Here is a 15,929-nt window from a genome sequence, read left to right as displayed (position 1 = left end):
TTTTTCCGGTGACTTGCCAGGCCACCTGTAGGCTGCACTTTGATTGCCAAGGACGATCTCAAGCAAGAACAGCTTCTGCCATGTCCAGGTGTGATTTCATGTCCACCAAGGAAATGAGACTCGCCACTTTCCTCTCCACAGACCAGGTTGCATAGCCTTCATTTCGCTATGACAAAATCTAGCACGATGTGTTGCAATGAGCGATCCCATTTTGATCTGGAATAGAAACAGTCGGACAGTAAACCATTTCTCTGACCGCGTGTGAACATTGATTAAGCCACCATTTTTCCGGTGACTTGCCAGGCCACCTGTAGGCTGCACTTTGATTGCCAAGGGCGATCTCAAGCAAAAACAGCTTCTGCCATGTCCAGGTGTGATTTCATGTCCACCAAGGAAATGAGACTCGCTACTTTCCTCTCCACAGCCCAGGTTGCATAGCCTTCATTTCGCTATGACAAAATCTAGCACGATGTGTTGCAATGAGCGATCCTATTTTGATCTGGAATAGAAACAGTCGGACAGTAAACCATTTCTCTGACCGCGTGTGAACATTGATTAAGCCACCATTTTTCCGGTGACTTGCCAGGCCACCTGTAGGCTGCACTTTGATTGCCAAGGGCGATCTCAAGCAAAAACAGCTTCTGCCATGTCCAGGTGTGATTTCATGTCCACCAAGGAAATGAGACTCGCCACTTTCCTCTCCACAGACCAGGTTGCATAGCCTTCATTTCGCTATGACAAAATCTAGCACGATGTGTTGCAATGAGCATTTTGATCTGGAATAGAAACAGTCGGACAGTAAACCATTTCTCTGACCGCGTGTGAACATTGATTAAGCCACCATTTTTCCGGTGACTTGCCAGGCCACTTGTAGGCTGCACTTTGATTGCCAAGGACGATCTCAAGCAAGAACAGCTTCTGCCATGTCCAGGTGTGATTTCATGTCCACCAAGGAAATGAGACTCGCCACTTTCCTCTCCACAGACCAGGTTGCATAGCCTTCATTTCGCTATGACAAAATCTAGCACGATGTGTTGCAATGAGCGATCCCATTTTGATCTGGAATAGAAACAGTCGGACAGTAAACCATTTCTCTGACCGCGTGTGAACATTGATTAAGCCACCATTTTTCCGGTGACTTGCCAGGCCACCTGTAGGCTGCACTTTGATTGCCAAGGGCGATCTCAAGCAAAAACAGCTTCTGCCATGTCCAGGTGTGATTTCATGTCCACCAAGGAAATGAGACTCGCTACTTTCCTCTCCACAGCCCAGGTTGCATAGCCTTCATTTCGCTATGACAAAATCTAGCACGATGTGTTGCAATGAGCGATCCTATTTTGATCTGGAATAGAAACAGTCGGACAGTAAACCATTTCTCTGACCGCGTGTGAACATTGATTAAGCCACCATTTTTCCGGTGACTTGCCAGGCCACCTGTAGGCTGCACTTTGATTGCCAAGGGCGATCTCAAGCAAAAACAGCTTCTGCCATGTCCAGGTGTGATTTCATGTCCACCAAGGAAATGAGACTCGCCACTTTCCTCTCCACAGACCAGGTTGCATAGCCTTCATTTCGCTATGACAAAATCTAGCACGATGTGTTGCAATGAGCATTTTGATCTGGAATAGAAACAGTCGGACAGTAAACCATTTCTCTGACCGCGTGTGAACATTGATTAAGCCACCATTTTTCCGGTGACTTGCCAGGCCACCTGTAGGCTGCACTTTGATTGCCAAGGACGATCTCAAGCAAGAACAGCTTCTGCCATGTCCAGGTGTGATTTCATGTCCACCAAGGAAATGAGACTCGCCACTTTCCTCTCCACAGACCAGGTTGCATAGCCTTCATTTCGCTATGACAAAATCTAGCACGATGTGTTGCAATGAGCGATCCCATTTTGATCTGGAATAGAAACAGTCGGACAGTAAACCATTTCTCTGACCGCGTGTGAACATTGATTAAGCCACCATTTTTCCGGTGACTTGCCAGGCCACCTGTAGGCTGCACTTTGATTGCCAAGGGCGATCTCAAGCAAGAACAGCTTCTGCCATGTCCAGGTGTGATTTCATGTCCACCAAGGAAATGAGACTCGCCACTTTCCTCTCTACAGCCCAGGTTGCATAGCCTTCATTTCGCTATGACAAAATCTAGCACGATGTGTTGCAATGAGCGATCCCATTTTGATCTGGAATAGAAACAGTCGGACAGTAAACCATTCCATTGACCGCGTGTGAACATTGATTAAGCCACCATTTTTCCGGTGACTTGCCAGGCCGGCAAGGTCCAACAGACAGACCATTGCCAGCATAGAAGCGTTCCATCCGCGTTTGATCATACACCTGTCGGCTGTACTTCGATTGCCAAGTACGATCTCGAGCAAAAACAGCTTCTTCCATGTCCAGGTCCAGGTGATTTCAGGTGCATCAAGGAAATGCGACCCGTCACTTTTCCAGCCCTGGTTGCATAGCCTTCGTTTCGCTACGACAACTTCTGGCACGATGTGTTGCAATGACCGATCCCATTCTGATTATACTTAAGAGTGGTGGCTGCCTACTGATAGGTGCCTAATCATCATAACGGTGGACAAATCATCAGGCATAGAGACAGTCAGACAGTATACCTTTCCGCTAAACGCGACTTCATTCTGGCGCATGCAGCGAGTCCAGTGAGAGGCTGCCTGTCTTATTTCGCATCGGCAACTGTTACGCGGTCAGCGGCTTAACGTAACGATCATGTGCTACGCGATGTCTTGGAACGCGCTACCGAGCTGCCCCCCTCTTGGATGGGAAAATCGGTAAACACCATGGTTCTATCCTATTTTGGCTCGAGACGAATTTCACCCCTTTCTCGAGCGCTTCGCGTTCTTTTCGTCAAGGAGGATTTTTTTCCTGTCTCGCACTTTGCGGTTCCAGCTAGGATCATCCGTGTAAACACGCGCGGTGCTCAACGCAATTGCACCTGTATGCGATCGAAAGTACGGCGCAACTCGCGAGGGGCGCAGGGAGTTCTCCCTCAGATCTAACGAACATGCGGTTTGTGGATGAGAAGAGGGTGGGGGTAAGAGGAGCTTGGGAAGTACGATCATGGCAACATGGCTCAAGATTGGTTTAACTGGAGTTATTTTTTCCAATCTCATATAGTGTATTTCGTGTCTATCAGTAAAATAGCTTTTTAAATCCATTTTCGGGCAGCAAATCGATGCAGTTTTCCGTTCCCCATTGCGCAGAAAATCAAAGTTGCCCGCGCGATTTCTCCACAGCGCGTTTCTCTCTGGCGCTGAGCGTCTCTCTCTCGCGCGCTTCGCACTGGCGAGCGCTCTCCTCTCTCGATGCGAGGTGGCAGAAAACGCGGAATTTGTTTTCTCGCTCGCGCTTACGTCTGCGGGATATTGCATCCCGCTCGGGTGGCAGAAAACGGCAGAAAATTTGTCTCGCTCGCGCTTACGTCTGCGGCATGTTGCATCCCTCTCGGGTGGCGGAATTTACTTCAATTTGTATATAGAGAACTTATAAAGCTAAACGGCCCGGTTACAGAAAATTTCAATATTTTGCCCGGTTTTTTAAATGTTTTTGTTTTGCTTAATATGCGCCCTTCCATGTCATTCCATGCCCTTTCATGCCCTTCCATGCCTTTCCATGTCATTCCATGCCATTCCATGCCCTTCCATATCATTCCATGCCCCTTCATGCCGTTCTTGCGCTTTCCATGTTTTCCCGTTTATGATTTGTTTTCTAAAATCCAAGATTAGAAAGTATGGTAAGCGCCATTTGGAAAATTTCGTCATTGAAGCAATACTTGTGCAACTTTTATCGGTTCACCGGCATGCTGGAGCGATCAACCCTTTCCAGGTTCCCTTTTGTAAGTGACTTGCCAGGCCATTGTCCGACTGACCGATGCCAGGGTAGACGCGGTCGATCCGCTTGATCATCCGCCTGTCGGCTGATCTTCAATTTGCAAGGGCGGAAGGAAGAACAGCTTCTGCCATGTCCAGGTCCAGGTGTGATTTCACACCAATCGATAATATGAAACCGGAAACTTTCCCACTCCCGGTTGCATAGCCTTTGTTTCGCTATGATAAGAAGAAAATCTGCAATCTAGCACGATATGTTGCAACGATCGATCACATTCGGATTCATCATAACGTTGAGTGCTACCTGCTGTGAGGTGACACTCAAAATACACTAACAGCGCATGCCATTTGCGGACCATTTCCAGGTTCTGTTCGCCGCACCTCCACGGTGCCATTGATAGCGATTAAGCCACCATTTTTCCGGTGACTTGCCAGACAACCTGTAGGCTGCACTTCGATTGCCAAGGACGATCTCGAGCAAGAACAGCTTCTACCGTGTACAGGTCCAGGTGATTTCATGTCCACCAAGGAAATGAGACCCGCCACTTTCCTCCCCACAGCCCAGGTTGCATACCCTTCATTTCGCTATGACAAAATCTGGCACGATGTGTTGCAATGAGCGATCCCATTTTGATTCATCATAAGGTTGGGTGTTACCTGCTGTGAGGTGACACCCAAAAACCACTAACAGCGCATGCCATTTGCTGACCATTTCCAGGTTCTGGTGGCCGCTCCTCCACGGTGCCATTGATAGCGATGAAGCCACCATTTTCCGGTGACTTGCCAGGCCACCTGTAGGCTGTACTTCGATTGCCAAGGACGATCTCGAGCAAGAACAGCTTCTACCATGTCCAGGTCCAGGTGATTTCAGGTCCACCAAGGAAATGAGACCCGCCACTTTCCTCCCCACAGCCCAGGTTGCATACCCTTCATTTCGCTATGACAAAATCTGGCACGATGTGTTGCAATGAGCGATCCCATTTTGATTCATCATAAGGTTGGGTGTTACCTGCTGTGAGGTGACACCCAAAAACCACTAACAGCGCATGCCATTTGCGGACCATTTCCAGGTTCTGTTCGCCGCTCCTCCACGGTGCCATTGATAGCGATTAAGCCACCATTTTCCGGTGACTTGCCAGGCCACCTGTAGGCTGCACTTCGATTGCCAAGGACGATCTCGAGCGAGAACAGCTTCTACCATGTGCGGGTCCAGGCGATTTCATGTCCACCAAGGAAATGAGACCCGCCACTTTCCTCTCCACAGCCCAGTTTGCATAGCCTTCGTTTCGCTATGACAAAATCTGGCACGATGTGTTGCGATGAGCGATCGCATTCGCATTTATCATAAGGTTGAGTGTTACCTGCTGTGAGGTGACACTCAAAAAACACTAACAGCGCATGCCATTTGCGGACCATTTCCAGGTTCTGTTCGCCGCTCCTCCACGGTGCCATTGATAGCGATGAAGCCACCATTTTTCCGGTGACTTGACAGACCACCTGTAGGCTGCACTTCGATTGCCAAGGACGATCTCGAGCAAGAAGAGCTTCTACCATGTCCAGGTCCAGGTGATTTCATGTCCACCAAGGAAATGAGACCCGCCACTTTCCTCCCCACAGCCCAGGTTGCATACCCTTCATTTCGCTATGACAAAATCTGGCACGATGTGTTGCAATGATCGATCACATTCGGATTCATCATAAGGTTGGGTGTTACCTGCTGTGAGGTGACACTCAAAAACCACTAACAGCGCATGCCATTTGCGGACCATTTCCAGGTTCTGTTGGCCGTTCCTCCACGGTGCCATTGATAGCGATGAAGTCACCATTTTCCGGTGACTTGCCAGACCACCTGTAGGCTGCACTTCGATTGCCAAGGACGACCTCGAGCAAGAACAGCTTCTACCATGTCCAGGTCCAGGTGATTTCATGTCCACCAAGGAAATGAGACCCGCCACTTTCCTCCCCACAGCCCAGGTTGCATACCCTTCATTTCGCTATGACAAAATCTGGCACGATGTGTTGCAATGAGCGATCACATTCGGATTCATCATAAGGTTGGGTGTTACCTGCTGTGAGGTGACACCCAAAAACCACTAACAGCGCATGCCATTTGCGGACCATTTCCAGGTTCTGTTCGCCGCTCCTCCACGGTGCCATTGATAGCGATGAAGCCACCATTTTTCCGGTGACTTGCCAGACCACCTGTAGGCTGCACTTCGATTGCCAAGGACGACCTCGAGCAAGAACAGCTTCTACCATGTCCAGGTCCAGGTGATTTCATGTCCTCCAAGGAAATGAGACCCGCCACTTTCCTCTCCACAGCCCAGTTTGCATAGCCTTCGTTTCGCTATGACAAAATCTGGCACGATGTGTTGCGATGAGCGATCGCATTCGCATTTATCATAAGCTTGAGTGTTACCTGCTGTGAGGTGACACTCAAAAAACACTAACAGCGCATGCCATTTGCGGACCATTTCCAGGTTCTGTTCGCCGCTCCTCCACGGTGCCATTGATAGCGATGAAGCCACCATTTTTCCGGTGACTTGACAGACCACCTGTAGGCTGTACTTCGATTGCCAAGGACGATCTCGAGCAAGAAGAGCTTCTACCATGTCCAGGTGTGATTTCATGTCCACCAAGGAAATGAGACTCGCCACTTTCCTCTCCACAGACCAGGTTGCATAGCCTTCATTTCGCTATGACAAAATCTAGCACGATGTGTTGCAATGAGCGATCGCATTCGCATTTATCATAAGGTTGAGTGTTACCTGCTGTGAGGTGACACTCAAAAAACACTAACAGCGCATGCCATTTGCGGACCATTTCCAGGTTCTGTTGGTCGCTCCTCCACGGTGCCATTGATAGCGATGAAGCCACCATTTTTCCGGTGACTTGACAGACCACCTGTAGGCTGTACTTCGATTGCCAAGGACGATCTCGAGCAAGAAGAGCTTCTACCATGTCCAGGTCCAGGTGATTTCATGTCCACCAAGGAAATGAGACCCGCCACTTTCCTCCCCACAGCCCAGGTTGCATACCCTTCATTTCGCTATGACAAAATCTAGCACGATGTGTTGCAATGAGCGATCGCATTCGCATTTATCATAAGGTTGAGTGTTACCTGCTGTGAGGTGACACTCAAAAAACACTAACAGCGCATGCCATTTGCGGACCATTTCCAGGTTCTGTTCGCCGCTCCTCCACGGTGCCATTGATAGCGATGAAGCCACCATTTTTCCGGTGACTTGACAGACCACCTGTAGGCTGTACTTCGATTGCCAAGGACGATCTCGAGCAAGAAGAGCTTCTACCATGTCCAGGTGTGATTTCATGTCCACCAAGGAAATGAGACTCGCCACTTTCCTCTCCACAGACCAGGTTGCATAGCCTTCATTTCGCTATGACAAAATCTAGCACGATGTGTTGCAATGAGCGATCGCATTCGCATTTATCATAAGGTTGAGTGTTACCTGCTGTGAGGTGACACTCAAAAAACACTAACAGCGCATGCCATTTGCGGACCATTTCCAGGTTCTGTTCGCCGCTCCTCCACGGTGCCATTGATAGCGATGAAGCCACCATTTTTCCGGTGACTTGACAGACCACCTGTAGGCTGTACTTCGATTGCCAAGGACGATCTCGAGCAAGAAGAGCTTCTACCATGTCCAGGTGTGATTTCATGTCCACCAAGGAAATGAGACTCGCCACTTTCCTCTCCACAGACCAGGTTGCATAGCCTTCATTTCGCTATGACAAAATCTAGCACGATGTGTTGCAATGAGCGATCGCATTCGCATTTATCATAAGGTTGAGTGTTACCTGCTGTGAGGTGACACTCAAAAAACACTAACAGCGCATGCCATTTGCGGACCATTTCCAGGTTCTGTTGGTCGCTCCTCCACGGTGCCATTGATAGCGATGAAGCCACCATTTTTCCGGTGACTTGACAGACCACCTGTAGGCTGTACTTCGATTGCCAAGGACGATCTCGAGCAAGAAGAGCTTCTACCATGTCCAGGTCCAGGTGATTTCATGTCCACCAAGGAAATGAGACCCGCCACTTTCCTCCCCACAGCCCAGGTTGCATACCCTTCATTTCGCTATGACAAAATCTAGCACGATGTGTTGCAATGAGCGATCGCATTCGCATTTATCATAAGGTTGAGTGTTACCTGCTGTGAGGTGACACTCAAAAAACACTAACAGCGCATGCCATTTGCGGACCATTTCCAGGTTCTGTTCGCCGCTCCTCCACGGTGCCATTGATAGCGATGAAGCCACCATTTTTCCGGTGACTTGACAGACCACCTGTAGGCTGTACTTCGATTGCCAAGGACGATCTCGAGCAAGAAGAGCTTCTACCATGTCCAGGTGTGATTTCATGTCCACCAAGGAAATGAGACTCGCCACTTTCCTCTCCACAGACCAGGTTGCATAGCCTTCATTTCGCTATGACAAAATCTAGCACGATGTGTTGCAATGAGCGATCGCATTCGCATTTATCATAAGCTTGAGTGTTACCTGCTGTGAGGTGACACTCAAAAACCACTAACAGCGCATGCCATTTGCTGACCATTTCCAGGTTCTGTTGGCCGCTCCTCCACGGTGCCATTGATAGCGATTAAGCCACCATTTTTCCGGTGACTTGCCAGGCCACCTGTAGGCTGCACTTCGATTGCCAAGGACGATCCCGAGCAAGAACAGCTTCTACCATGTCCAGGTCCAGGTGATTTCAGGTCCACCAAGGAAATGAGACAAGCCACTTTCCTTTCCACAGCCCAGTTTGCATAGCCTTCATTTCGCTATGACAAAATCTGGCACGATGTGTTGCAATGAGCGATCCCATTTTGATTCATCATAAGGTTGGGTGTTACCTGCTGTGAGGTGACACCCAAAAACCACTAACAGCGCATGCCATTTGCGGACCATTTCCAGGTTCTGGTGGCCGCTCCTCCACGGTGCCATTGATAGCGATTAAGCTACCATTTTTCCGGTGACTTGCCAGGCCACCTGTAGGCTGCACTTTGATTGCCAAGGGCGATCTCAAGCAAAAACAGCTTCTGCCATGTCCAGGTGTGATTTCATGTCCACCAAGGAAATGAGACTCGCCACTTTCCTCTCCACAGCCCAGGTTGCATAGCCTTCATTTCGCTATGACAAAATCTAGCACGATGTGTTGCAATGAGCGATCCTATTTTGATCTGGAATAGAAACAGTCGGACAGTAAACCATTTCTCTGACCGCGTGTGAACATTGATTAAGCCACCATTTTTCCGGTGACTTGCCAGGCCACCTGTAGGCTGCACTTTGATTGCCAAGGGCGATCTCAAGCAAAAACAGCTTCTGCCATGTCCAGGTGTGATTTCATGTCCACCAAGGAAATGAGACTCGCCACTTTCCTCTCCACAGCCCAGGTTGCATAGCCTTCATTTCGCTATGACAAAATCTAGCACGATGTGTTGCAATGAGCGATCCCATTTTGATCTGGAATAGAAACAGTCGGACAGTAAACCATTCCTCTGACCGCGTGTGAACATTGATTAAGCCACCATTTTTCCGGTGACTTGCCAGGCCGGCAAGGTCCAACAGACAGACCATTGCCAGCATAGAAGCGTTCCATCCGCGTTTGATCATACACCTGTCGGCTGTACTTCGATTGCCAAGTACGATCTCGAGCAAAAACAGCTTCTTCCATGTCCAGGTCCAGGTGATTTCAGGTGCATCAAGGAAATGCGACCCGTCACTTTTCCAGCCCTGGTTGCATAGCCTTCGTTTCGCTACGACAACATCTGGCACGATGTGTTGCAATGACCGATCCCATTCTGATTATACTTAAGAGTGGTGGCTGCCTACTGATAGGTGCCTAATCATCATAACGGTGGACAAATCATCAGGCATAGAGACAGTCAGACAGTATACCTTTCCGCTAAACGCGACTTCATTCTGGCGCATGCAGCGAGTCCAGTGAGTGGCTGCCTGTCTTATTTCGCATCGGCAACTGTTACGCGGTCAGCGGCTTAACGTAACGATCATGTGCTACGCGATGTCTTGGAACGCGCCACCGAGCTGCCCCCCTCTTGGATGGGAAAATCGGTAAACACCATGGTTCTATCCTATTTTGGCTCGAGACGAATTTCACCCCTTTCTCGAGCGCTTCGCGTTCTTTTCGTCAAGGAGGATTTTTTTCCTGTCTCGCACTTTGCGGTTCCAGCTAGGATCATCCGTGTAAACACGCGCGGTGCTCAACGCAATTGCACCTGTATGCGATCGAAAGTACGGCGCAACTCGCGAGGGGCGCAGGGAGTTCTCCCTTAGATCTAACGAACATGCGGTTTGTGGATGAGAAGAGGGTGGGGGTAAGAGGAAGCTTGGGAAGTACGATCATGGCAACATGGCTCAAGATTGGTTTAACTGGAGTTATTTTTCCAATCTCATATAGTGTATTTCGTGTCTATCAGTAAAATAGCTTTTTAAATCCATTTTCGGGCAGCAAATCGATGCAGTTTTCCGTTCCCCATTGCGCAGAAAATCAAAGTTGCCCGCGCGATTTCTCCACAGCGCGTTTCTCTCTGGCGCTGAGCGTCTCTCTCTCGCGCGCTTCGCACTGGCGAGCGCTCTCCTCTCTCGATGCGAGGTGGCAGAAAACGCGGAATTTGTTTTCTCGCTCGCGCTTACGTTTGCGGGATATTGCATCCCGCTCGGGTGGCAGAAAACGGCAGAAAATTTGTCTCGCTCGCGCTTACGTCTGCGGCATGTTGCATCCCTCTCGGGTGGCGGAATTTACTTCAATTTGTATATAGAGAACTTATAAAGCTAAACGGCCCGGTTACAGAAAATTTCAATATTTTGCCCGGTTTTTTAAATGTTTTTGTTTTGCTTAATATGCGCCCTTCCATGTCATTCCATGCCCTTTCATGCCCTTCCATGCCTTTCCATGTCATTCCATGCCATTCCATGCCCTTCCATATCATTCCATGCCCCTTCATGCCGTTCTTGCGCTTTCCATGTTTTCCCGTTTATGATTTGTTTTCTAAAATCCAAGATTAGAAAGTATGGTAAGCGCCATTTGGAAAATTTCGTCATTGAAGCAATACTTGTGCAACTTTTATCGGTTCACCGGCATGCTGGAGCGATCAACCCTTTCCAGGTTCCCTTTTGTAAGTGACTTGCCAGGCCATTGTCCGACTGACCGATGCCAGGGTAGACGCGGTCGATCCGCTTGATCATCCGCCTGTCGGCTGATCTTCAATTTGCAAGGGCGGAAGGAAGAACAGCTTCTGCCATGTCCAGGTCCAGGTGTGATTTCACACCAATCGATAATATGAAACCGGAAACTTTCCCACTCCCGGTTGCATAGCCTTTGTTTCGCTATGATAAGAAGAAAATCTGCAATCTAGCACGATATGTTGCAACGATCGATCACATTCGGATTCATCATAACGTTGAGTGCTACCTGCTGTGAGGTTGTAACGGAAATTTCTTTATGTTGGGGAATTCATATAAAATCCCACCGCTGTCACCACGTTGTAAGGGGATTTGCTCCCGAAATTAGAAACTTAGCGGGGCAGAACCGCTGTCACCAATAATGCTTTAAAAGAATGACGAAGTTGACACTGGAAATCTAGTTTCAAAACTGAGCCAACTAACTGAACTGGACTGACTGAGCTTCCCAAAGGGACTGGCCGACTCAACTGACTGAGCTTCACAGAGAGACTCCCCGACTCAACTGACTGAGCTTCATAGAGAGACTGCCCGTTTAACTGACTGAGCTTCACAGAGGGACTGACCGACTCAACTGACTGAGCTTCATAGAGAGACTGCCTCGTTTATTCTTATTCTAACTATTTTTATACTATTTTCCACATTCGTCATCGCCTGTCCTTGTCGGTCCTCACTCGTGTCCTTTCCGTGGCTTCCGTTCGCCGTGGTCGATCCTACCTCTCGCCGATGTTGTTCCACCCAGGATCGTCGCTGTAGGTACGGCGTCGCTGATGGTGATGAACGTCCGTTGAGTTCGGGTAAAAACCCTGCCGTTTAGGATACGCAGGATCGATGATGTTGTTCCATCCAGGATCGTCGCTGCAGGTACGGCGTCGCTGATGGTGATGAACGTCCGTTGAGTTCGGGTAAAACCCTGCCGTTTAGGATACGCAGGATCGATGATGTTGTTCCATCCAGGATCGTCGCTGTAGGTACGGCGTCGCTGATGGTGATGAACGTCCGTTGAGTTCGGGTAAAACCCTGCCGTTTAGGATACGCAGGATCGATGATGTTGTTCCATCCAGGATCGTCGCTGCAGGTACGGCGTCGCTGCTGGTCCTGAACGTCCGTTGAGTTCGGGTAAAATCCCGACGTTTATGATGCACCCGATCGTCGAATATTGTCTCGTGCGTAGATGGCTCTCGGTAACGGCTGGTGGGGCTTCCCGTTGATATCGTTTTTAGGGCCGTTACATCTCCCCCTCCCTTAGTGGAGCTTGAGGCCCGGCTTGACGGAAATAGCATCAAGCTGCTAGGTGTTGTGGCGTTGCGTATTGTCGCCGGCTCGCTTCGTTTCTCCGCTTGTAGATGCTCTGCTCGTTGCTTAAATTTTCCCTGTTGACCCTTTGGCCCGTTGGCTCGAAAATTCTCAGTTCATTTGTATTTTTCTATTCCTTTTTTCCCTTTTATATCTTCTGCCCTCGCATTAGGTTTTTTCCGTTAATTGCTTCCTTTCGCAAAGTTGTTTTTGTTTTCCTTTCTTACTTTCTTGTTATAGTTTGACGGTCTTCCACTGTGTGTCTTCGTTCATCGTGAACGTCGTGGTCAGATTTATACTGAACAACCTCAACTAGGCAATTTTCCTAAACATCTCTTAATTTTCGATACACATTTGTTTTCCTATCTTACTTTCCTCTTATAGTTTGTCGGTCTTCCACTGTGTGTCTTCGTTCATTGTGAACGTCGTGGTCAGATTTATACTGAACAACCTCAACTCTGAAGTTTTCATGAACATTTCTTAATATTCGATACACGTTTGTTTTCCTTTCTTTTTGTCATTATTAATTTCCCATGCTATTCTTTCCTGACGTTATATGTTTAACTGCTTAACTTTTCTTGTCTTCCAATTTATCTATTTTTCCTCAAATTTAATTTTTTTCGATATGCTTGGTCCAATTTTCAAATCGTCGTCTTATTGCTTGTTATACAGGGGAATCTTTGTGATCATATTACCACATCTCTAGCTCGGAAAATTTCTTCGATCCTCGGAAGATCCTCGCCTAATTTATTACCGTCAAAAACCACTTTGTTTTCCATATTACGTTTATCAAAATCTCTTAGGTCTTTGTTTACGAGTGTTTTAGTTTCCTTACAGACTCTGCTGCGATTGGTTTCAGTGATCCTACTCTGTACTCCCCTTATACATTAGTCATATTGGCTTTGGCTCTCTTTTGATAACTGATTAGATTTTTCTTTACCTTCCCACACTTTCAATGCTTGCTGGAGTTCCTTGTTCAAGCTATTTTTTTCAGAATGTAACAATGTATTTACGAGTGATTTAGATTCCTTACAAATTCTGCTGGGATTGGTTTCAGTAGCCCTTTTCTGTGCTTCTCTTATACCTTTCTCATCTAAGCATTGGCTCTCTTTTGTTTCTTTAAGCTTATTTTGGGTCGCTATCAATTCTGTATGAGAATGCTTGTTTTCTTCAATTAATTTTTGGTTTTCTTTTTCTAAGTTGGAAGTGGTTATGATGCCTAACCTAAACAGTTCAGATTTTAATTCTCTTAACGTTTGCAAGTCGTTCTTCAACTCCTCAATTTGTTCTTCTAAGTTATGACATTTTAAACAGTTCCAGTTTTGACTAGGCCTGCGTTGTTTGTACTGGGCCATTTTACTTCTTTGTTGTTGTTGTGTTTTTTGTTAATATGTGCTTCTTTCTAGATTCACTTTGTCACTGTTCACTTTTATGACTAATATTTTTTTACCACCAAGCCTTCTTTGTAGTCTGTTATCACCGTGTTTTCCTTGTAGTTATTTGCAGCTATGCGTCGTTCAGTTGGTTCGCTTTTCGGTAGACTCGGTTTCTTCTTCTTTTGAATTACACTCGCTGTTCCTCTTCTTAGGTTTTACGCTGTCTTTCTGTGTAGTTCACTGCTTATTTTGCACTTTTGAATTTCACTTTTGATTTAACATTCACTTATTAATTTCGTTGGGTTGAGTTCGTTTTCCACCGGAATACTACTTATCAACACGGGATCGGTATCCCACCGCTGTCACCACGTTGTAACGGAAATTTCTTTATGTTGGGGAATTCATATAAAATCCCACCGCTGTCACCACGTTGTAAGGGGATTTGCTCCCGAAATTAGAAACTTAGCGGGGCAGAACCGCTGTCACCAATAATGCTTTAAAAGAATGACGAAGTTGACACTGGAAATCTAGTTTCAAAACTGAGCCAACTAACTGAACTGGACTGACTGAGCTTCCCAAAGGGACTGGCCGACTCAACTGACTGAGCTTCACAGAGAGACTCCCCGACTCAACTGACTGAGCTTCATAGAGAGACTGCCCGTTTAACTGACTGAGCTTCACAGAGGGACTGACCGACTCAACTGACTGAGCTTCATAGAGAGACTGCCTCGTTTATTCTTATTCTAACTATTTTTATACTATTTTCCACATTCGTCATCGCCTGTCCTTGTCGGTCCTCACTCGTGTCCTTTCCGTGGCTTCCGTTCGCCGTGGTCGATCCTACCTCTCGCCGATGTTGTTCCACCCAGGATCGTCGCTGTAGGTACGGCGTCGCTGATGGTGATGAACGTCCGTTGAGTTCGGGTAAAAACCCTGCCGTTTAGGATACGCAGGATCGATGATGTTGTTCCATCCAGGATCGTCGCTGCAGGTACGGCGTCGCTGATGGTGATGAACGTCCGTTGAGTTCGGGTAAAACCCTGCCGTTTAGGATACGCAGGATCGATGATGTTGTTCCATCCAGGATCGTCGCTGTAGGTACGGCGTCGCTGATGGTGATGAACGTCCGTTGAGTTCGGGTAAAACCCTGCCGTTTAGGATACGCAGGATCGATGATGTTGTTCCATCCAGGATCGTCGCTGCAGGTACGGCGTCGCTGCTGGTCCTGAACGTCCGTTGAGTTCGGGTAAAATCCCGACGTTTATGATGCACCCGATCGTCGAATATTGTCTCGTGCGTAGATGGCTCTCGGTAACGGCTGGTGGGGCTTCCCGTTGATATCGTTTTTAGGGCCGTTACAAGGTGACACTCAAAATACACTAACAGCGCATGCCATTTGCGGACCATTTCCAGGTTCTGTTCGCCGCTCCTCCACGGTGCCATTGATAGCGATTAAGCCACCATTTTCCGGTGACTTGCCAGGCCACCTGTAGGCTGCACTTCGATTGCCAAGGACGATCTCGAGCGAGAACAGCTTCTACCATGTGCGGGTCCAGGCGATTTCATGTCCACCAAGGAAATGAGACCCGCCACTTTCCTCTCCACAGCCCAGTTTGCATAGCCTTCGTTTCGCTATGACAAAATCTGGCACGATGTGTTGCAATGATCGATCACATTCGGATACATCATAAGGTTGGGTGTTACCTGCTGTGAGGTGACACTCAAAAACCACTAACAGCGCATGCCATTTGCTGCCCATTTCTAGGTTCTGTTGGCCGTTCCTCCACGGTGCCATTGATAGCGATGAAGTCACCATTATCCGGTGACTTGCCAGGCCACCTGTAGGCTGCACTTCGATTGCCAAGGACGATCTCGAGCGAGAACAGCTTCTACCATGTGCGGGTCCAGGCGATTTCATGTCCACCAAGGAAATGAGACCCGCCACTTTCCTCTCCACAGCCCAGTTTGCATAGCCTTCGTTTCGCTATGACAAAATCTGGCACGATGTGTTGCGATGAGCGATCGCATTCGCATTTATCATAAGGTTGAGTGTTACCTGCTGTGAGGTGACACTCAAAAAACACTAACAGCGCATGCCATTTGCGGACCATTTCCAGGTTCTGTTCGCCGCTCCTCCACGGTGCCATTGATAGCGATTAACCTGTACGCTGTACTTCGATTGCCAA

The 15,929-nt window shown here is 48.0% G+C and overlaps 1 long non-coding RNA gene across 1 annotated transcript; it reads left to right on the top strand.

The window, feature by feature from the left end:
- The first annotated feature begins 11,771 nt into the window (after positions 1–11,771).
- Positions 11,772–14,778, top strand: LOC125958139 (uncharacterized). The gene is made up of 3 exons (XR_007469310.1): positions 11,772–11,827; positions 11,936–12,042; positions 14,627–14,778. It is a non-coding gene; the product is annotated as an uncharacterized LOC125958139 (long non-coding RNA).
- The last annotated feature ends 1,151 nt before the right edge of the window (positions 14,779–15,929 follow it).

The sequence above is a fragment of the Anopheles darlingi genome, chromosome 3 (genome assembly GCF_943734745.1).
Source record: "Anopheles darlingi chromosome 3, idAnoDarlMG_H_01, whole genome shotgun sequence".
NCBI classification, from domain to species: domain Eukaryota; kingdom Metazoa; phylum Arthropoda; class Insecta; order Diptera; family Culicidae; genus Anopheles; species Anopheles darlingi.
Note: the sequence above shows the minus strand (reverse complement) of the source record. Positions and strands in the feature narration are given on the sequence as shown.